The 24,620-nt window shown below is 40.8% G+C and overlaps 1 protein-coding gene across 1 annotated transcript in view; it reads right to left on the minus strand.

Annotated features, from left to right (window-relative positions):
• QSOX1 (quiescin sulfhydryl oxidase 1) overlaps positions 1 to 24,620 on the minus strand; it is a 1,259,897-nt gene that overhangs the window by 306,527 nt on the left and 928,750 nt on the right. The gene's annotated exons all lie outside the window — the stretch shown is intronic.

Genomic DNA, 24,620 nt, shown 5'->3' on the forward strand with positions numbered 1-24,620 from the left:
AATGTACCGACGATGGATAGTGCGTTGATTAAATAAAGTACAGAACCGACAGCAAGGTACATCATGGTCAGGGCCTAGGCAAGGAATACAGTACAAATGAAAATCCTTATGAGGTATTTGCTTCCCACAAGTAATACAATTATTAACTTTTACTGACATCGGTAAGGAGCAAGAAAAGTTTCAACGGGTACTTAGCTTTTTAGTTGAAGACTTCGGATCTGAAACTCGAAAACGAAAATTTCAGAAGTCGGTCGACCGGCACTTACGAACTGCTTCTGCTTCGGGCACCACGCAGCAAGAAAGACTGATGTAATGGCGTCAGCTGCATGTTTTATACCCCTGTCGACCTGACGTCATGGAAGAAGGGACAGCAACCGACGCAGGACCCAAGACTTTGTTAATCAGGCCGGCTGAGGGCAACCTGCCAGCAGATTACCCAAATGTAATGACTGCAACAGTGAAACACGAAGAACATGTACCACATGGATATGTTGAGCAACATATAAGGATTTTCTAACCACAGTACAGACTTGGTGGTCAGAGGAGAGTTTGTTACTAATATACATACTCAAATGCCTAATGACTGTATCAGATTTAACCACAGTAAATCATGCTGCATTTCTTGGTTTTGAGGGTAAGCCCACGATTCACACATCAAGCCGTTTTGGTCAACACTTTGTGGGGGGAATTTAAATATAAAAATGGGATCTAATAACCACCAGAAGTTTGCAATCTTCAACAAACTTGGTCAACCATAGTCTCTTAACATAATTTTTCATGTCAGAGAAATATATACAAAAGAGGAGGGAGGCCAAAGACAAGAGCTCTGTGGGACACCACTGTTAACATTTGTTCTGTCTAGAGCATCCCCCCCCGACTTTAACAGTACGGGTTCTGTCATACAGCCAATTTCCTATCCAACAAACTGTATATGGAATTAATACAGAGTTGGGAAAATTTGTCAATGCTCCTGGCATGAATGATAGTTTTGAAGTCCCTGACAAGATCCGGGTCAACAACACAGGCTATATGCCCCCTTATTCATGGCCTCGGATATATTTTTAAAGAATTTCATGAGGTTCGGCAGCCATGATCTAACTTCTGCAAAGCCAAACCAGTACACTTCCAAGGAGATAAGGTCACATATATTGCTCTTTATTAGTTCAACAATAATATGTTCCAAAGCTTTGCAAATATTAGTGAGATTAACAGGCCTGCAATTCTCAGGGTCAGTATAGGGATCCACTTTATGCAAGGGCATCACTACAGCTGAACTCCACACCTTACGGAGGTAATCAGTGGAAAGACTCAAGTTGAAGATTGAATGGAGGGATTTTGCAAGGTGAGACTTAATACTTCTCAGCACACATCCTGGGGCCAGGCTCCAGAGAACCTGTATTTTTATTATCTAAAAGTACTGAACAGACTTGGTCCAAAGTAATTTCAAAGGGATGGTATATGACAGAATGGGGGAAAACGGGATAACAAACAGTGATGAAATCAAATCCGCTATGGATGAAGATGACAAGTAGCTTATAACCTTAATCTTCTGTGCTAAACTGCCAGGTGTAATTTCAGTAAATGTGCATAAAACAGACTGTTATCCTACTCCATATCTAAACTATGGAACTCTTTCTCTCCCTCCCATTGCAATACTCCAAACTACACCAACTTCAAATCTCTCTTGTTCTCCCACCTATCTTCAAAATGGACATGCCCATGCCACTCTCCAACATAACTTACCCCTCTAGCTACTCTCGTCTCCATCCCCTGCTACACCTACTTCTCATAACATTACTTTGTATACTACTACACTCCATTAAACCAATACTGGACAGCCTTCTGTTGCACCTTGGCTAACATTGTTAGATTTTCTTCTATCAGTAAATGTATCTAACATTGTAAATACAAAATTTCCAACAATGTCCTATTATTTGTATTTTTTTGCATGATTGTATTATACCTCATATGTATTACGCTGTATTCTCAGCCTGATTTAGATTATTATAGTGCTTTGTGTATGCTTGTAATTGTTCATTGGAGCTTTTCTCTCTGGGCCTCCAATAAAAACGGGCTCTTCTTGTCCCAGTGGACTTCCCCAGTCATCAAACTGAAAATAAATAAATAATGTTACACTGTGCTAATTCTGATTCAGTAATTTGTCCCTTGTGTAATCATTTCCTATTCCACACATGATTCTGTAGTGCACTGCTGAACTGTGAAACTCAATAAAACTAGAGTCTTTAGTTTGAGTCTTTAATTCATTAACGTAAGTGCCAGTGGACTCATTAAGACAATGTGCCTCAGTGAAAAAAAGCAAGAAAAACTTTTTTTTTCTCAGCTCACAGCAATGCTGAAACTTTAATCCTCTCAAAATTAGACATATAACATTTCAAGTTTTCTTCCCCTGTAAAATGCAGTACGCTACACATTGTACCTTTTCACTCTTCATGGATATTCTGCTCAGAGTCAGGAATAAATCAAATTTCTGAATCCACAGATTACAGATCATAGAGAATCTGCTCCATAGAAAGTGGCTTCAAGCTGGCTGCAGAAAAATCAGTTCTCTAATAAAACACAAAATGACCTGTTGCCTTATTACTTATGATGTTATGTACTACTTTTGTGTGAGGGGTTTCCTAAATCCTTCAGTTCTAACACCATACATGTCTCCTATACATGGATGCATACATTTTTTTACTGCTGACACCATGTAGCATTTGGAATAGTCAGGGTGGTCTAAAGGAAGAGATGAGACACCAACTGCATCTGACCAAAATTAATCAGCATGAATGTTACACCGTGTGATAGTTACAGTATGCCAGACCTCAAAATACCTTTTGAATTCTGACAAAGGCCAAATATAATGTGCTGCATTCTGTTACTCTATAGAAAAGGTAACTATCAGTGAAAAAAGAAATTCTGAAGTGACAAGATCCTTAACGAATGGTCGCTGATGCTATCTCTGTGGAAACACTCAATGCTGCATTTCTTTGTGGAAAAGTTGAATATACTCTGCTTGTAAAGGGAATGAAAGGTGCTAAGACAAGGGAAGCTGGAAAGATGAAACAGCATTACTTGCCAGAGTACAGGCTTTGTCCCCCATTTGAAGCACACATACCTCAGGAAAGATATGCTACTGAGAGAGTGAGGAAAGAGCCTGACAAACGCAAAGCAGGAAGACAGCTGTGGAATAACTAGGTGTAACATCAGCGAGGGACAAGTGGTATGGTGGTATGGTAAATGTTATTCTAATATGTCATGACGGGTCACTGGTAATGCCATTTCAGTGGAATAAACAAAGCTGTTACGATTCCAAACATAATGTGAATGACAGTGTCACTGATTGTCCACATTACTGAGTGGCTCTTTGCAGAGCAAAGAAGAAATTAAAAGTTCTAGGGAAACATAAGCAGAGTAAGCTTAAAAATGCTACTTTAGCCCTCAAGACAATTTAGCTTTTGCTGCAATAAGAGAGGAAAAGTCTGTAAAAAAATCACCCTTAAAACACAGGACAACTAATTTTCACAAAGAATAGATTAGTGAAAGAAGCAACGTTTTACTACTATAGAGCACTGCAAGCTACTAGTAAAATGTAAGAGTAGAAAGAATGACTTCCTTCAAGGTTGGAAAAGTGTAATAAAAACAGTGAGCTCTGCTATGTTCGGTGTATTTATGTGCTATTGCACTCATACTACAGAAAAGTACATAAAAGGATTTCAGTTCCATGTAACCTCTCCTGTAATGCACACACAAATGCATACACTTGAAATCCTCCTGAATAACAGAAATGTACACAATGCAAATGCTGAAATACTATTCATTCTTATATTTATTCTCAACTCTTAGACTTTTTTCTCATCTCTGACTGCTCCTTTTGCTCTTTACATGACTATCTCCGTTTTCACGTACGGTTATCTATTACTAATACCCGCTAAGGTTAGTGCGGCCTCCTTTAAGTTGTCCACAGACAGCAGCCTGTAACTTTTTTATTTACAAAAACTCTTCATTCAATATGAAAAGGTATAAATTAATTTTCCTTTCTATTGTATTTAGTCCTGAGGGCTGCCAGCCAAGGATTTGGATCTCTGCTGTCACTCTCAAATGCTTCTAAGGGACAGAGAGATACACTTCCCCTATAAGTCAACTCAAATCTGATTAGTATCAGCACTTTAAAGCCACAAGCACTCCAGGGAAAGGGGACAGGGAGACCGTGCCAGTTTGTTTAGAGGGAAAGCCCTTTCTTACCATATCGTCAAAAGCTCTTAAGAAAAGAAGCGACAAGCACTAATGGAAAATAAATTGCATTTGTCTGAAAGGATCTTGTCTGTTCAAGAAAAAAACTCCATAAGCTGGTATGCTAACAAGTTACAGACTGCACTGTTCAGTCATTTCTCTTCTCTTCGACCATCCCCCACATCTGCACTGCTATCCAGAGCTGGACCTTGAACCACAACTTCAGAGGGACATTTTGAAAAAGTCAGCAATCTCTAAAAAAGAATGAGGCATCCATAGTGGAAGAAAAGCATTTTAGAGATAACCTGATTAATTCCAAAGAAACCAGTGCTGAAATATGCATTAACAAAAATAAATACAGAAGCAGTCCCATTTTGCTTGCTATAATGCTGTCGCGACATTTACTTTCTATGTATCCTTAGGGTGCAGGTGGTCAGCACTGGAGAACAAAGTGTTTTCTTACTCTAAAATACTTCTGCAGCAGGTACAGCTGTGACATGCCAGCCTGTCAGAAAGGACACTAGCCACAGTCAGATCTTGTTAGATGCAAAGCAAGTTAATGCAGTCCACATAACGTGGCACCTTAACAGCTGAAATGGTTTAATAACACTTTTAGTCATTTTCTTATCTAAGTTTAAAAGAGGTTCTAGTCTTTAGATCATTGTTAAACCTGTTATTAGGCATGGTTCTAGGGAAGTATGACATAACAGCAGCATTCTCCAGTGTGCATGTCTTTTGGTGGAGGTGGTGGGGGTACAAAGGCTGCAATAACACAAGACACTATTTGTTGGTTCTGGACCACTTAACCTATCACTCTACGATAATATAGTCAGGCTCTGAGGCTACTTTACTCAACATCACTTAACAGTAAATGTGAAAAAAAAAGAACAAATCCCCCTCCAGAGACAGATCTCCAACTCAGTAAGGTGACCACTGCAACATTTAGCTTAACCCCCACCTTGAATATTTACCTGGGAAAGTCATTAAACAACCTGGAATATACTATACAATGCAACAATTTCTTACCGTGGAGAAAAGGTCATAGGGAAAATGCATTCGTTTCTCAGCCAGATGAGTAACCTATTATGGCTGGCTCTTCAAGGAGCAACTGCAACAACCTTCAAACCCTAAAATACAAGAAAGCTACACTTATCCTTTTCCCCAGGTATGCATTCACCACCACCAACTCTACAAATTCAGGGTGTAGCTCACTATACGCCTAGGTCAAACCACTACTACAAGCTGCCTGTTTCAGCTCAGTGAATACAGCCCTACTCCCAACCCCACTCAATGGGCACAGACTTCTTTTAATGGAGTAAAGTGTAGGCCTTAAATTCAATACTGAAAACAAAACTCGCACCTCTCTGAAATAACTCAGAAACAGGAAGTTCAGCTTTCACCTGCATGAAGGACACAATCCAAAATGGTCTGTCCACTCACTATGGGAATTTCCCGGCTTCACTATCTTTTGGGCAAGTAGCAAGTACTACACAATCCCTTGCTGTGAAAATAGTCACATAAGGATTGACACCTCCGTGCCACATACCACCTTTATTCATCAATGATGATTTGCCCTAGTGCCAGCTGCACAGATGCATTTACTACAATAGTCTGCACACAGTTAAAGTGTTTTTCTTTACCAGTTAACCTTGTACTGACACTGCACCTGAGTACGAATGAACTATGCTCCATAACTGTCATGTGCACCTACTGTGTGTGTGTGTGTGTGTGTGTGTGTGTGTGTGTGTGTGTGTGTGTGTGTGTGTGTGTGTGTGTATATACTTATCTAAAATACAGTTAGCTACACTGTATATCATGAATGATGTTTCTTATTACTGTAATATATATATATATATATATATATATATATATATATACATATATATATATATATATATATATATGTGGTTCTACTTTGACCCATCGAAATAACACTTCAGCGAAACTCAGTTTCACTAGTCTGGTTCCACGAAAGTGCATTTCTCCGTAAATGCACTTTCGCAAAACTACAGTTCACCGAGATTGTTGCTGTAGAACGCAGTACAGTGGGGCTAAGAGAATTTTCCCTTTCGCCTACTCTAGTGCGATCTCGGAGTTGGTATATATTAGTAGCGGGGTGTGGGGGCTGCAGGGGGGCTCGCCCCCCTGCATAACTTCCTACTTCCTATAGTGTATTTGTTGAGGTTTTTTTTAATGCTTCGTGATTATGTAGTTTTGTGAAAGTGCATTTCCGGAGAAATGCACTTTCGTGAAATCGGAATAGCAAAAAAAAAAAAGTATATATATATATATATATATATATATATATATATATATATATATATGATATACAAGTAGATCTTCCCATAATACTCCAGGAACTGGCAAATATCCTAAGAAAGGATGAGCCTAGAGCACTATAGCCACTAGGTAATGCTCATGAGGAGGCCACCAATGACAAAACAAAAATGCACAGCACACATGGCAGCATTTTTTTCAGCCTTTTCCTATACGCTGGGAACACTGAGGAAAGGTCAAACAAACAAAGACAAACTCTAGGGCCCAGAGTAACCAACGTTTCTGAGGAAATACAGCAGGCAAGCACATTGAGAGTCTGTTTCTAGGTAATCTATTTAGACCAGATTTTGCTCAGGAACAGCTGCTGTGAGAGCCGTGTACACTACAAACATTTTCATCAGTGCTTCTCCAGTTATCTCCTACAATAATCCAAGAGGCCACTCATTAACAAAACAAAATATCTGCTACCAATCCTAGACAGAAGCATGACTACTCCACACTTAAAATCTTATGGCTGCTGTTTTTATTTTTCTTGCCACTCAGAAGAAACGTATCAAATTAATTTCATTTACTTTGACATAACATCTCTTCAAATATGCATATTTTTATACTATTAATAGACCTGAAATTCTTAGACTTTAAAAGGTATATATTTCGACTCTTCACTCTACTGCCCCACTTGCAGTGGCACAAACTGCAGTGGTTCATAGTGCTGCACTATGTTAAGAGGTACACGAATGTTGTGCAGTACAGATCACAGCCTTCCCCACTGAATGTCATCACAGAGAGATGAATGAAGAATGCTTTACACAACCGCATTATTTTATGAAATTTACTTTTAAAGTACTGCTGGAATTTAATATCACATTAATTTTTAAAACACCACTATACAATACCAGCACTCATAACAGAGTCATAGGTAATTCATATACTCAACTACAGCGTGGGATCTCACAGCTTGGTCACTCAGGCTGTACCATCATAAACCCCACCTCACCACCACCAAAACAGGTAAAATATGAATTTATTCAAACACTGTCATGGTATATTCCTTAATTATACAGAAGGAAGATATCAGTTCTTACTGCAATGCAGACCATTCAGTTGGTAAAATCCAGTATCCCACAAACAAAGATCTTTGCAGTTACTTAATACCTCCTCACTACTAAGTGGTGAAACACATTTTAAACTTTTTAAAATCTAATTCATCCTCCTCACAACTTTACTCACTTACAGAAGCAATACATTTTAATGCTTTCAGATCTAAAATGTGCCTGTCCTTTAAAACCAAGATGCTGTCTTCTGCTCTACTGATGTGCTTCCACTGACAAAAAAGGCAGTAGAACAATGTACACAGCATGTTTAGTGGTATGTATGTGTGCAATGCATCAGAAAGTCATCCCTGCTGAAATGCATTAGTGCACAGTGACAGATGGCTAAATAACGGGGAGCACCATATGCAAATATATGACTTTTAAAATGGTAAGATGTAGGTTTGTTTTATAATGACAGTGAATAAAAGAAATACCTCATGGAAAGGTTGTGGCTAATTCAAGCAGGGGACTCTAATTTGGACATGAGGGTGCATGCCCCCCACAGTAGGTAAATGTTTGAATTGCTCATTCCCTACCATGGTTTATTTCTCAAACATTTCAGGTTTCCAGCTTTGTATTGAAGGGGGAATACAATTTTAAGATTTAATGGTGATTTTAAGGGACTGTTTGATCCATTGGTGGCAGCCCATAATCCTACTTTCCACATGATCATGGTATGCAAACACACTAACACATGCACCTTGACAATAAAATAACCGAAACACAAATCAGAAAGGTGTCTAAGATAAGTCAATGTTATCAGCACGCCGACCAGGTAGGTTCTGTGTTCCATTCCGCTCAGGCTGAAGACCATTTGGAGGCACAAACTTACCAAATGGAGGTAAATTTAGCAGTCTCAACAGCCTCCAAGGTCTTTGATGATAAATATGGTGGGATAAGAGGTTCAATATCAGCAGCAAGACTCTGAGATGGAGCTGCTTGTCACGTAACTGAAGGAGGACCTCTTGCCTAGGACCTGGAGAGTATTTTGTGCTGTCAGGGAGCTTAGTGCCTGAAACCACACTCTTCTATACCACCAAATGGTGATGCAGAACACCTTTGGTCCTTTTAATCTGAATTCTGAGATGAAGAATGGAATCAGCAGGAATGGTGGGAATTCATAAAGGAATTTCTCAAGCTACTGGAGGCAAGACAAGCTAAGTCCAGTGCTGTCTCTTCTTTTTGACCCACTGACAACTGAGCACAGCCTCCCTGCACAAGCTGTTATACCCTGTGCTTCCTTGCATGTTTAGATACTTGAAAAAAGACTTTTTCCTGACCAATATAGAGGGCAGAAGCAGTTTTTTTGAGACCCTGTGGAATATAACAATCTCTGAGTACCATTAGGAGACAAGATGAGCTTCCCATCCTCTATATTAGACTAGAAGTGATGCCCAACTAATGTAATAATAATGAATTTCCTCTATCTGCTCCCCAAATACTGATGCACCAAAAGGCAACCGTCATACCCACTGACACCATGTACTCGGTGTACTAAACAACTGACAGTGAGAATTGCAAATCTGATGTCAAAAATGAAACTGAACTTATCCATTCTCTTTAGAACCAGGAATAAGCTATAGTAAAATCCACTTGATGCCTTTCCTGGTGTCTGTCATTCAGGATACCATCAGGACAGCTCGACTGTATCCCCCTGATCTCTACTGCTTCATCTCACAAGAAGATGGATGCCTCACTGCTGACTTCTTTGCGGCCTCTTTAGTCCTGTATGGGTCCCAGAGATCAAAGCATGTTGCCACCTTTCTTTCCCCTGCCCACCTTACTAATGTGTGGAATATATACCTATCTCACCAGCAAGTCCTATTCATGTTTCGATGGAATTCAAGATCTTGGGTATATAGGGTGTTTGTTAGTTTTGCAGACATGCAGGTGGTTAGATAAGATTTGATACTTCAGAGCTCTGTAAGCTAGACAGAGTTCACCTCTCAACACTGTGTAGGAAACAGAAAAGAGAAAGAGAAAGACAGACAGATAGAACTTTAATGCAGTCTGGGTAGCTCATGGAAGACATGTCTTTGATTATCATAGTGAAGAAATACCATTGTTTCTTAAGCTAGATCATATGCTTAGACAAGTACATACCAAAGGGGCCATTATTCCCTATTATTGTCCTGATGAAGGGAGTGGAGGGGGATGATAACTTTGTTACAACTGGAAGAAACACCTCTAATGATCAGTTTGGTTAAGTAAAATGATTTCGTAACAACAGTGGATACAAAGTGATCAAATGACAGTTTGTTGTAAACAAAAATGCTCAGGTCCCAAACAACTGAATAAACTTTCAAAAGGGTGTCACCTATTTATTTATTTATTTTAACCTTATTTTACCAGGATAAATCCAACTGGACACAAAGTGTCCATTTTCAGTGGAGTCCTGGGGAGAAAAGCTCCAAGGAAGTTAACAGAGTACATACATGGTTTAGATAACAATAAAAAACTGGTATACAAGGTAAGAGAAACAAAGTACAAGAACAATTTTGTAAAACAAAAAGATACTCAGGAGTAGAACCCCTATTTGCAATATTTACAAAAAAAGTACATATCAGGTGAGTATATCAGGTGAGAATATAGTGTATACAATGGAGGCATACAGCGGGTCACTTATATGGAGTAGTGAGTCTTCAAGGGGGTCTTTGCAGTTGCAGAGAGCGTTAGCATAGAGGTGTGAATTAAAAAGGCCCTTGTAGGTGCTTGTGTGACTTTGAAGCCAGAGTTCAGGTGGGAGGGTGTTCCATACTTTAGCAACATCATAAGAGAATAGGGCCTCCCCAGCGCTGTTACTGCATGGGTTGATTTCAATCAGGTTTTTGTTACATTAACGTAGTTCCCTTTTGGGGTTGTGAAAGTTTAGTATGTCAGCTAGGGCAGGGCTCTTCCCCGGATGAAAAAGAATTTGATGAGCTATGATCAGTTGGTGGTAGCGTAGGAGGTTTGGAAATTCTAACCAGTGCAGTTTAATTAGGAATTGGCAGTGGTGGAAACCTAGCTATTTTATTGTAGCATGTGGAGAGTTTGTTCAGGTTAGTTTTGTTAATGTTGGTGAGGACTGGAGAGGCGTATAGTAGTGTTGATAAGAGATGAGTTCTGGCTATTGTTGTTCTAGTTTCGGGGGTTAGGAATAGTATGCAATGATATAGGCAACCAAGTTTTTTATGGACTTTAGAGATAGTTTGGGATACGTGCATGTTGAATTTAAGTTGTTGATCAATAGTGATGCCTAAGAGTTTGGCCTCAGTTACTGGGGTGATGAGGGTGCCATTGGTTGACATGATGGTAAAGATGGCGGAGGAGTGATTGATTGGGTGGAATAGTATTAGCTGTGTTTTTTGGGGGTTTAGTATTAGTTGGTAGTTGTTTAGCCAGTTTTCTACCTCAGTGAATGATTCCTGGGCTTTACTTTGTAGTAATTGAATGTTTGGTGCTGAGCAGATTAGAGTAGTGTCATCCACATACTGGACGATGTTGACTTTAGTGGTAGCTAGGTGGAGATTATTTGTAAATATGTTGAAGAGAAGGGGACCAAGGATTGAACCTTGTGGGACACCGCATGTGACAGGGAGTGGGGTGGGATAGGGAGTTGCCCCATTTGACAGATTGTGACCGGTTGTTTAGGTAACTGTAAAACCATTTTTGGGTGGAGTCATCGAGGTTGAGTTCTGCTGGGCAGGTGAGAAGTTTGCTATGGGAAACTGTATCAAATGCCTTGGATAGGTCTAAAAAGGTGGCAGAGACCAGCTTCCCTTGGTTCCTATGTGAGTTTATGGTATTTGAGAAGTTAATTAGAGCAGTGTTGGTGCTATGGGAAGGTCTGAATCCATGTTGGGTTTTAGTTAGAAGGTTGTTAGTTAACAGATGGGTAAGAATTTGGTGGTGGATATATTTTTCTAGAATTTTTGAGAGGGGTGATAGGATAGCAATGGGACGGTAGTTGGAGAGGTCAGTAGATGGACCTCCTTTGTGGAGAGGGATGATATATGATGTTTTCCATAATGAAGGAATGGAATGCAAGGTGATAGATCTGTTAATGAGTAGGGAGACGGGGTAGGCGATGGCCTTGGATGAAATTTGGAAATAATGAGCTGGGAGACTGTCGGCAGCTAGGGTGGTAGGTTTGAGTTTAGCTAAGAGATTTTGAATGGCTGTAGTTGGAACTGGGTTAAAAGTGAAGGGGGTGGAGTTAGTCTGGTAATTTAAGGGTTGATGTTGGGCCATGGGTGATATTGCACTTACCAGGTTCAGTATTGAAGAAGTAAAGTAGTTATTAAAACTAGAGGCTATGTGTGGATCAGTACCTGTGATATCTGGGGGTGGTGTGGTAGCTTTACCAGGCTGGAGGATGTTGTTCACTGCAGTCCAGAATTTCTGTGGGTTGCTGTTATGTTTACTTTGTAGGGAAATATAGTAGTGTTTCTTGTCCAACCTAACCTGCTTTTTTGCTTTATTTCTGAGCTCAGAAAAGCTTTGCCTAGTTACGGGAGGTTTGTATTTTTGCCAAGTTATCCAAGCTTTGTCTCTAGTCTTGAGTAAGATTTTTGTGGCTTTGTTTAACTAGGGGGCAGGGTTTCGCAATCTTATAGTTTTTAGTGGGGCTAGTTGGTTTAAAATCTCTAGGAATTTGGTATTAAAGTATTCTACTGCATTATCCAGGGGAAGGGTTTTTATGGGAGTCCAGTCAAAGGATTTTAGGGCTTCTGAGAATTGTTCTGGGGAGAAGTTTTTTTGGGAACAGATTTGTAAGAGAGCGGGGGTGTTAGTAGATTTTATTTTGTGCCGAAGGAGAAAGGTTGGGTTGTGGTCACTGAGGGAGTCAGGTAGTATTCCAGATAGGTGGGCAGTATTGGGCTGGTTAGTCAGGATCCAGTCTAAGGTGGATTCTCATCTGGTGGTTTTGTCAATTCTTGTGGGTGAGTGTATGAGTTGTATGAAATTATATAGATTTATGTGGTTGGTGGCTATGGGTGAGTGTATAGTGTTCCAGTCTATGTTGACATCACCTAGGAGTAAAGTTTCTTGGGATAGGGAGTAGGAGGCCCAGTGGAGTATAGATTCTAGTGTCTTAAGGTTGTCTCCTGGTGGTATATAAATGCTGAGTAGGTTTAGTTGTTTGTGTTGGTTTAGTAGGATTTTGGTGAATAGGGTCTTGGCAGTGTTGAAATCTGGGGTTTCTTTTTGAAGGAGCTGGACTTTTAATTTGGATTTGTAAAGAAGGGCAATGCCACCACTTTTTCTGTGATGTCTATCAACTCTTAATATGTTGAAGCCAGGTGGGGTTATAGAGTTATCTTTAATGTGGGGTTTAAGCCATGTTTCTGTAATCACTATAATGTCTGGGTTGTATACAGAGATAATTCCAAGTAACTGTTCTATTTTATTTATGATACTGCGAATGTAGGTTTAGAATGAGTAAATCGGTGGGTTTATGCTTAAAAGGGAGGTTGGGGTTGGCTGTGGTATGAATGTTGTATGTTGGGCCAGGGTTGGGGTGGATATCACCTCCTAGTAGTAGTTGGGCTGCAATGCTGTTTATGGTTTTAAGGTAGAATACAGTTAGGAAGTGGTATTTGAGGCTGGGGTATTTTTTGGATTGTAAGGAGTAATGGATAGGAGAGATGAGTTGAAAAATTAAAGGGTAAAGGATAATTAGTTGTGCATTTGCAGGTATGAAGGGATGGTTTGTGGTGTATGGTAAGGTGGGGGGTTTGATACAGTGCATAGTGTTACGTGGATGGTGATAAGTAGTAATGAAAGAGAAAAAGTAAAGACAGATGGATAGGGAAGGCATGAGTAATGGGATGATATGGTTGTGGGAGTGTGGTGTTGGTGACATGGTGATTGAGTTATCTGTGTTGGAAGACTGTGGATGGGTGTAGAAGGAGAGAGGTGGTATGCAGTTTTGTGATTTATTGGAATAGAGGTTGTGATGGGTTTAATGGAGTGAGGGTGTTGTTTAATCTTAATAGTATGCAGTATAAACAAAATCTTTTAAGATATACAATAACAATGTCAGACAGAATACAATAAAATAAATGTTACAATGTCAGAATAGATAAGTTAGTATATGCATACCGTAGAAGGTTTTTTTTTCTTTTCTATTAGTCTATTCAGATATACTTAGATTACTAACTTATACAACATGAACAGAACTGTGCCCTAAGCAATCTATCCTAACAATTCACAGGAAAAAAACTACAGCAGATCCAATACCAAGTTATACATTAAATATAAAATAGCAAAAACTGTCAAGCAAAAATACAAAAGCATGTAATCAAATATGTCAATTCCGCTAGAGTGAAAAACTGTAAAACTCAACTGCGATAATCACAAGTCAGTGACCCCAAGACCCTTAGTTAAATCAATTAAAAATGTCAAAAGACCACACAGCCTATAAATGTCAGTTTAAGTGTTATAAAACAAACTGACCTGTAAATTCAAAAATAACAAAAACTACTTTGGCATATATATCAAAAATATATATACACACCCATCTTATATAGTCTGATGTGCACTAATACAAAATAGTGCTGTCCATTGAGTTATTTGAACAAACTTCCATATCTATAACATAACTTGTCTTAAAGTTTGTTCACATACCTAAGATCCCATATATTTCCCAACAGACCATCAAATTAACATACAAAAATAAATAAATCGGTGAGTTTGTTGCTACTACTTCTGACAAATAATGTTTACAAAAATAAGATGTTAAACCAATCAAAAATATATTTGAATTTTAACAAAAATATTGTTAAATAAGTGTCCATTATAAGTGAGCTGTAGTTTGTATTAAAGTTTATGGATGTAGAGCCCCAAGTGACTAAATATATGTTCACCAGAATTATCCAGACGTCCGCATTCATTTATTCATCCGTTGACCATATAACACCACTATTCTAAACACGGTTTGTCCATAAACCCTTGTTAGTCACTGTTCATATGCCCCTTACAACATTCCACAAATGAAAGAGCAGTATGGACAGCTTATAAGTTGTTATACATCATTTGCAAAAAATGGAGCTATATAAACACAAACTCCCCAATATGTTAAATGTTAGTGAACATCAAGCCCATAGATCTCACAAATCTTACAGGCTTCAAAAACTGACAATAATAAACCAACTTTTACATCCAGGTATTAAACAACAAAGTACAGTTGTGTACACTTACCATAAATGTAGATGTTCGAGTGTCTTCACTGTTGCAGTCATGACTGTAGGGTTCTCCCCTGCCGGCAGGCAGTCCTCGGTTGGCCAGAATCCCAAAGTCTGGGTCCGGCGTCGGCTGTTCAGCCATGCTCCCTGACGTCAGAGCGCCAGGAGTACAAAGCTGACAGCCGACGCCATGTTCTCCAGTTTTTCTTGCCCCAGATGTCAGGAGTCCCAAAATGAGTAAGGTCCCATATCCTTTGCAAATACACCTCAGAAGAATGGTGAAAAAAGGAACCACACAAAAGTAAAAATAAGAGGGGATAGGAGGGAGGGAAACCCAGACTGCAACAGTGAAGACACTCAAACATCTACATTTATGGTAAGTGTACACAACTGTACTATGTTCATCTTGTTTCACTGTTGCAGTCATGACTGTAAGGTAGAATCCCAAAGCAGAATGAAAGGGAGGTGGTCATAAAGAAGAAGGGGCGGCTAAAAGGCCCTGCAAGACTGCAGAAGCAAAGCCTGCCCTAGACTTAGAGTAGAGAGGTAGATTGTAGTGCTTGGAAAAAGTATGCACTGAACTCCAGGTTGCAGCTTCCAAAATGTCTTTGGTAGGAACTCCCCTGAGGAAGGCAGCTGAAGTGGCAGCAGCTCTGGTGGAATGAGTCTGTATACTCCCTGGGATTTGCTTTCCATGGTGTGAATAACAAAATCTGATTCCATGAGCAATCCATTTAGAAATGGTCTGTTTTGAAATGGCTTTACCTTGGGAACTTGAAGCATAAGAAACAAACAATTGCTCTGATTTTCTGATGTCCTTGGTTCTGTCCAGGTAAAAACGTAGTTGTCTGTGTACATCCAAGGAATGTAAGATCCTTTCCCCTTTATTTTGAGGAGTGGGGAAAAAAGCTGGCAAATGAATAGTTTGATTTAAAGCCACTTTGGAAACCACCTTAGGCACGAAAGTAGGGTTAGTCCTTAAAGACACCCTGTTTTGATGAAAAATAATATAAGGTTCCACAGCCATAAGAGCTTGCAACTCTGAAACTCTCCTGGCAGAGGTCAGAGCTAACAGGATGGCTGTTTTCCAAGATAAAAACTTAATGTCAGAAGAGGCAGCAAGCTCAAAAGGAGGTAAGGTGAGCTTTTCCAGAACATAGTTGAGATCCCAAGCAGGGATGGGAGGAGATCTAGGAGGTCTTAAGTTCTTAGCTCCTCTGAGAAACTGTCTCATGAGCTGGTGGGAAAAGATTGGAGGGTCTGTATTATAATGAGCGGAAATAGCAGAGGCATTTATCTTAATGGAAGAGAAATATAGACCCTTATGTAAGAGATCTGTCAGGTAAAGTAAAATCAAAGGAATGTTAGGAAGAAGAGGATCAGAATCCTGAGCCTGCATCCAGGAACAAAATCTTTTCCATTTTCCTGCATAAGATTTTCTAGTGCTAGGACATCTGGCATCTAAAATGACATCCATAACCTGCTTGGGAAGGAGAGAATGAATCAAAGACCCTGGATTAACCAGGCCGCCAGGCTGAGAGTTCTGACATGGGAGTGTAGAACCTGACCCTGGTGCTGGGACAGAAGGTTCGGAGTCTGTGGTAAAACCCAAGGGGGCTGCAGACATAGGTTTTTCAGAGTTGGGTACCAAAACTGTCGAGGCCAATTTGGGGCCAGCAAGATTATCATCTTGGGCTTGTCCTGTTTGATCTTTAATAATACCCGTGGAAGAAGAGGAAGAGGCGGAAAGGCATATCCCGAGAGGTTTCTCCAACTGAATGATAGTGCATCCACTTTCCAAGCTTGTTCGTGGAAAGTCCTGGTGCAAAAAATCTGTAGTTGATGATTGAGGTGGGATGCAAAGAGGTCTATGTGAGGACATCCCCAGACTGCTGTTATCATCCTGAATATTTTGGTGTCCAGCATCCACTCGTGTGGGTCCGAAAGGTTTCTGCTCAGACTGTCTGCCAGGAAGTTTTGCTTCCCTGGTAGAAACTGAGCTTGAAGGTCCAGATTGCAAGCTAGAGCTGTGTTCCATAGATCCATGGCTAGTCTGCAAAGGGGGTAGGAATGAGATCCCCCTTGCTTGTTTATGTACCACATAACTGTGGTGTTGTCTGTCCGTTTCAGTAGTTGTCCTGGTTGTAGAAGATTCCTGAAGGCCAACAGAGCTTTCTGAACGGCTAACATTTCCTTTAAATTGATATGCAGGTGCTTCTGATCCTTTATCCCAAGGCCCTGCAGACAGTTGCCCTGAAAATGGGCTCCCCATGCATAATCTGAGGCATCCGTGGTTAGTATCTGAGTGGCCGGAGGCAGACAGAAGGGTTTTCCTTTGTTTAGAGTGCATGCCTTGGACCACCAAAGGAATTCCTTTTGAAGACAAGGCAGGACGGAGATCAGTATGTCTAAACTGTGGCATTGCTGCGACCATACACTTTTTAGGTACCACTGTATTTTCCTCATATGTAGTCTTGCATATGGTACGAGAAGGATGCAGGAGGCCATGTAACCCAAACCCTGCAGGAATCTCCTTGCAGATAGCTGAGTTAAAGTTGCCATTTGAAAGTTGAAGCCAGCTGTAACTGTTTTTCGTGTGTCAGAAATGCCATCTGCGTTGTTGTGTTTAGAGAAGCGCCCAGAAAAATTATCTGTTGTGAGGGTGTCAAATTTTACTTTTTTATGTTTACAGTGAATCCCAGGAACTTGAGAAGATTCTGAACAAACTGTAGATGCTGAAGTAAGACCTCCTTGCTGTCTGCCTGAATAAGACAGTCGTCCAGATAAGGGTAAATTTGAATTCCCTTGAGTCTGCAATAAGCTACTACTGGAGCCAGGCATTTGGTGAAGACCCTGGGCGCAGTAGACAATCCAAAGGGCAGCGCAGAGAATTGAAAGTGCCTCGATCCGGCCTTGAACCTGAGGTATTTTCTGCATTCCTGCCTGATGGGAATGTGTAAATATGCCTCCTTTAAATCCAAAGTTACCATCCATGCATTTTTGTCAGCATTGGAAGTAGCTGCTGTAGAGTTAGCATCTTGAATTTTGGTATCTCTAGAAAGGTGTTCAAGACTGACAGATCCAGAATGGGTCTCCATGAATTTTGCTTCCTGGGGACTAGAAAGAGCCTTGAGTAAAAGCCTTGTCCCATCTCTGAAAGTGGAACTAGTTCTATGGCCTTCATAGCCAAAAGAGCTTCCACCTGGTTTAAGGCCTCTGTCCATTAATGTTTTGGAAGATCTGGCCATCTGCTTGGCCTTAGTAGGGTATGAAAGTGGAATTTGTAACCTCTTGAAACCACATCCAGAACCCATTTGTCTTGGGTTATATGAGTCCAATTTAGGTGAAAAAGAGAAAGTTTTCCTCCGAGAGGGGCTTCCAGGCAAGAAGTTCCTGCAGCCCAACAGAGGGAGTCATTGAGTCTGTTTCCTATGAGCTTGCGACCTGTCCTCTCCTCCCTAGGGGTGGAAGCAATCCACTGTCTTGGTCTATAAGAGGCTTGTGTTTGAGGCCTTCCTCGTGAGTGTCTGTATCTACCCCTCTGAGGCCTGTCTGAATTGGGAAAGGACCAATTTTTTGTAGGCCAATTCCTACTAAATCTGGGTGGTTGTACTTGTAAGAAATCTTTAACTGTTTGCATGGATTTTGCCTTGTCCTCCATCTTTTTAATCACCTCTTCAGCTTTAGATCCAAACAAAACATTATGCTGAATAGGAGCATCCAATAATTTAGCTTTTACTTGATCTGGCAAATTTTGTTCCTTTAACCATGCATGCCTTCTAATTACTGTGCCAGAGGCAGCAGCCCTACAAGAAGCCTCCAAGGCATCAAATCCACAGTGTAAACCATGCTTCCCAACTTGTTCAGTGGCATGCATTAAGTCATGTAATTCCTTATCATCTGCACAGGCGGAAATGGAAGTTAGCTTTTGTTTTAAAACAGACAGGAGAAATTGCTGGTATTTCAGCATATGAAACTGACAGTTTAAAGCCCTAATAGCTAAAGTAGCAGAAGTGTACACTTTTATGCCCCATCTTTCTAAAGATCTGGAATCCTTCTCAGTGGGAATGGGGTTTTTAGCAGAAGCAGCCTTTACTCCCTTAGGACCCTGAGAAATGGTTTCAGGGTCAGCAGTAGGGTTCTTGTATAAAAACTGGTGGGAATCAGGAACCCTGTAATATCTGTCAGGCTTAACAGGAGCTGGGGGAAAACAGTCAGGGGTTAAGTTAGCCTCCGAAAAAGCATCATCCACAATATCCAAAATAGGAGGAATAGCCAGGGGTCTATGTTGGGGAAGAAGAAGAAAATTCCTTAGTCTTTTCTTAGATTCCGAATACTCCTGTCCTTCCCAGTGGAAATGTTCCCTCATTTCATGCAAAGTTTCCCCAAAAGAGAAATCCTCAGGGGGAGAAGCTGAAGGTATGGACTCCTCAGCATCAGAATCCTCATAAGGAGGGAAAGAATATTCCTGGTCAGAAGAAGAAACTGAAGAAACAGAAGCCTGATCAGAGGAGTCATAATAAACCTCCTGCCTTGGCCTTTTATCTGGAGGGGGATGTGAACCCCTAATCATAGTAAGTAAGTCCTCCGCCATCTTAAGTAACTGTTTCTGTGACTTGGGAGCCGGATCAGAAGAGGCCTGTGTTGCAGTCTTTGATTTGGAAGGAGTCTTTGCCTTTGGCTTTGCCTTTATTAGAAGCTGAGTAGGCCTGAAAACCCCTTCGGAAGCCAGTACCTGCACAGCGGCTCCGGACCCATCCGAAGGAGCATTGTCCGAAGGTCCTGCAACAGAAATATTCAAAGGCCTAGTTGGCTCCTTGTGGGAGTCCGTTTTGGCCATCGATTCCGAAATGGCCGACGACAGGGGCTGCAAGAGCGCCTCACTGACGATGGCCAAACCTGAAGCTGGCTCTGCTTATACGATATTGTCAGATTTGGACCTCGGACGCCTGTCTTTGTCCTTGCGTCCTTTGTGAACTCCGGTAGCCGGAACCGTATCCGACGACATTTTGTAATTAAAACGCCTACCAAATTAATGAAATGCAAAATCGTACCTTTGTTTAATTGTACGTTGATTGAATCTAGCACAAAACCGACAACTAGCTACGTCATGGTCAGGGCCTAAGCAAGGAATACAGTAAGAATGAAAATCCTTATGAGGTATTTGCTTCCCACATGAAATACAATTATTAACTTTTTCTGACATCGGACTGGAGCAAGAAAAAGTTTCTAGCGGGTACTTAGCTTAGAGTAGGAGAAGAAAGTCTTCGGACTGAAGTTTGTTCAGAAAAAATCGTCAGGAGTCAGCCGACCAGCACTTGCGAACTGCTATCACTGCACGGCAAGAAAGACTGGAGAACATGGCGTCGGCTGTCAGCTTTGTACTCCTGGCGCTCTGACGTCAGGGAGCATGGCTGAACAGCCGACGCCAGACCCAGACTTTGGGATTCTGGCTGACCGAGGACTGCCTGCCGGCAGGGGAGAACCCTACAGTCATGACTGCAACAGTGAAACATGATGAACATCATTTGTTGCTGTGTCAGTCCCTTGGCCTAACCAAAAAATATCATAAAGATGTAATTTTTACTGTAATACAACTTTCATGCAAAAATAACTTGGGCCCCTTTGTTATATTGCAATGTCTATTTGAAAAAAGAAAAACACAGCCCAACAATGCATATAACTTACCGATATTATGTGGCCCAAACACACAAACACAGTAGTGTCCCACTCAGTATAAATGAATTACGTGTTAGTCCACTACCGGTACCCTTCACCTCATCGTAAAAGTAGAAAAATCCAATCCGTAGAGTTTACCAACTTCAGCAAATGTCCCAACAATCCAAATAAACTGAGACATTCAGGAGTTAAATCCTCATCGCCCAAACACCATGTTAAGTGACTGCCTTACATCATATTCTAGTATGACCATGACAAACAGCACTGTTCATTCTTCTACTGGGTCGATAAAACTCAGTTCCATTTATGTACAGTGCTCGCTTGAACGAACCACTTCCTCACTCATCAAATGACCAAACATATTTTCTGGCAACTGTAAAAAAATATGATGAAGTAGGACATCACACCTTAACAAATGTCCCAACTGCCAGAAAAAAATAAAATATTAAATAGCACACACACAGTCATGAGATAAACCAAACAACAGGCCCAAACCTTGGTGCAATATTCGGTTCTGAACAATGGGAAAACAGCCCAAACCACTCCACAACTGAGCAGATAAACTCAATAGCTGTTATAAACCATTTTTACCAGGTTGAATTTTTCTGCTGTAAGGAAGCTCCATATGTATTTTCTGCTGTAAGGAAGCTCCATATGTATTTTTCTGCTGTATACCTATGCAGCAAGTGCACTGGTGTCCAGTTTTGCCAAAGGACACAATGTTGCATTTCTTGGCATTTAGTTTTAAGCTGTGGTCCAGGCACATGTATTGGTACATATTAGTCCCTCCTGAAGAATCTGAGAGTCAAACAGGGAGTTAATGACAGCTTCAAGTTTGCAGTCACTGCAAACTTAGTCAGCCACAGGCCCTTGATGGCAACCTTGACATCAGAGTAATAAATATCAAAGAGAAGTGGTGATGGAACTGATCCCTGGGGGGGACACCACTGGTACCTACTTTTTTTGAAGACAGCACACCTCCTACACTAATACCCAGTTTGCTGTCCAGCAGGTAACATAGGGGGTTTATATTTAGATTGATTAGCTTAATGCCAAAATGTGGGATGGTATCAAAAGCCTTGTTTAGGTCCAGGTAGGCATTCTGAGAAGATCTACATTACTTTAATGCAGCAGTGATTTGCCCAAGGAAGCCTATCAGTTTCAGAAGGCAGGCTCTGCCTTTTACATGCTTGTAGACTGCCTAGGTCCTTGTTAATAAGTTCCCTGATGTGTTCCATTGTTTTGCAGATAAGGATGGTGATATCTACAGTTTCCTGGATTAGTACTGGCTCCCTCCTTATGGAGCAGGATGACTACCAGTTCTCCATAACTCTGACACAAATCCAGTGGAGATGCTGAGGCTGAACAGGCTTATTACTATGTCTACCAGACAATGTCTGGTGCTGAGAAGATGGCAGCCTGATACACTATCAGGACCCATGGAGACAGTGTTTTTGGTCTTGGAGAGAGCTTTCAGAACTTGCTCAAAGCTGATAAGAGGGAGTGGTATGAATTTGCTAATAAGATGGAGAAATTTATACGAAGATAGGGAAATAAAGTTAGAGCTGAAGTTTTCCTCTAAAATGTTGGCTCTGTCTTAAGGGGATGAGTAAGTGTTGTTGTTACATATTTGCACTGAACATTGCTGGGCATTATCTCTAAGGTTTCTGAAGTAAATTAAAAAGATTTTGTGGTTGCCCTTAGCAGAAGTGGCAGCTCTCAACTCATTCCTACTTTTGTAGGATTTGATTTTGTTTCCGAGTTCTTTATTAATCTTTCTGAGTTCTTCTCCAGATGATGGACATTTACATTTGTTTTTACAGACAATGAGTTTCTTACTCTACTGGTACACTTTGTTTAAACTAGTGTTTCACCACAGGGGTTTATTCCTGAATTTGGCACTGTATTTAGGTATCATGCAGCAGATGTCTCAATGCATGCATTGAACTGGACATAAAAATTATCTGCAAATGTGGCAAAATACAGGATGACATCATCAAGATGAGGAGGGCACTTGCTCTTCATCAGATTATTAGTGAGATAGATTATGTTTGCTTAGAATGCCTCTAAAGACCAAAGGATTTTGTGGTAAGTCAGATTTTATCCTCACAGTGAGTGTAACCAAACAGTGGTTAGATTTGTACCGTGGCATGATAACTACAGGATAGGGTGGCTATAGTGGTGAGAACCAAGTCCAATATTTTTGAACACTTAGTTGGTACTTGAACCAATTGGTCTGGAAGGTGACATTAATAAAGGCTAGGAATCTTTGTGCATATTTATTTGAGGTGGAATTGGTTTCCCATTTAATGTATGGGAAGTTGGAATACCCCAAGAGAATAGTGTTTGGGTGAATAGAGAGGGATGACAATTTAAGCTATGCCTCATTGGCTGCAGGTGAGATGAATGGGGTACGATAGTTGGCTATGCCTTGGTACGAAGTTCTATTTGCCAATGAAAAGGATATGAAGAAGTTCAAAGTCATTGTCCTGGCTAAAAAGTCGGGATGTGAGATGGTTTCTTAAGAATACAGCTATGTCCCCTCCAGTAACACCATCATTTTCCTCACTGGTTCTTAAAGATTAGTAGGCACTAACACCCTGCACTGTAGAGGTGCTATTTCATACCACATTTCAGTAACTGGATAGATATCAAAAATTTCAAGTGTTAGGAATGCCAGCAAAAGTACAGTTGTGTACACTTACCATAAATGTAGATGTCCGAGTGTATTCATTGTTGTAGTCATCCATTTGGGTTATCTGCTTGCAGTAGCCCTCAGTCGGCCTGATTATCAAAGTCTTGGGTCCTGCTTCAGTTGCGGTCTCATTTTCCATGATGTCAGGTAGTCCGGGGTATAAAGCATGCAGCCAACGCCATTGCATCAGTTTTTCTTGCCCCAGATGTCAGGTGCTCCCCTAATGGGAAGCAATTAAATATATACATACAATGGTATACCTCCAACAAAAAAGCAAATACACCAAAAAGCTTTTAGGCATAGTAAAGGAAAGTAGAGGTATAGCCAAAAGAAGTCAAGGGGCTGGAGGGAGGGTAACCAGGACGGCAACAGTGAATACACTCGAACATCTACATTTATTGTAAGTGTACACAAATGTACTATGTTCTTCGTGTTTCACTGTTGCAGTCATCACATTTGGGAGAATTCCCAAAGCTAAGAATGGGAGGAGGAATTTAGATAAACTTTGGACCAGCTATAAGGCCCTGCAAGACTGCAGTGGCAAAGCCAGCTCTGGATTTAGAGAAAATTGGCAAATGGTAATGCTTGGTGAAAGTATGTACAGAACTCCAGGTAGCAGCTTCTAGGATGTCCCTGGTAGGGACTCCTCTGAGAAAGGCTGTACAGGTAGATGCAGCCCTGGTTGAATGGGGTCTAATCTCCTGTAGGATAGGTTTTCCATGGTGCTTATAGCAGAGATGAATGCAATGGCCTATCCATTTAGAAATGGTTTGCCTTGAAATAGCCTTCCCCTCTGACCCTGCAGAATTAGCAGAATGCAGGAGGCCATGAACCCCAAGGCTTGCAGTATTTGCCTTGCAGACAGCAGGGTCTTTGTGGCCATTAGTTTGAAGTAAGTTGTCAAATTAATTTGTTTCTCTGGTGTAAGGAAAGCTATCTGGGAAGTTGTGTTCAAGCTTGCTCCCAGGAATATAATTTGTTGACAGGGTACCAGATGTGATTTATTTTCGTTTATGTTGTACCCCAGACAAGTTAGCATCTTTTATATAAATGCCAGATAATTCAAGAGTATGTCCTGGTTTTCTGCCTGAATTAGACAACCGTCCAGGTATGGGTATATTTGAATATTTCTTTGCCTGCAAAATGCAATGACTGGAGCTAAGCACTTTGTGAATACCCTGGGCACAGTAGATAAGCCAAAGGTCAGTGCAGAGAACTGACAGTGCATGTAGCCTGCTTTGAAGCGTAGGTATCTTCTGCAAGGTTCCCTGATTGGGATGTGCAGGTAGGCTTTCTTTAAATCCAGTGTTGCCAACTAGGCATCTTTGCGTAGCATAGGAAGCAACTGGTGAAGAGTTAGCATCTTGAATTTTGAAATCACCAAAAAAGTGTTTAAAATAAAAAGGTCCAGGATAGGATGCCATGAATTGTCTTTTCTGGGTACCAGGAAAAGTCTTGAGTAGAAACCTT

The sequence above is a fragment of the Protopterus annectens genome, chromosome 10.part0 (assembly GCF_019279795.1).
Source record: "Protopterus annectens isolate FY-2018-M chromosome 10.part0, PAN1.0, whole genome shotgun sequence".
In the NCBI taxonomy this organism is placed as follows: Eukaryota; Metazoa; Chordata; order Ceratodontiformes; family Protopteridae; genus Protopterus; species Protopterus annectens.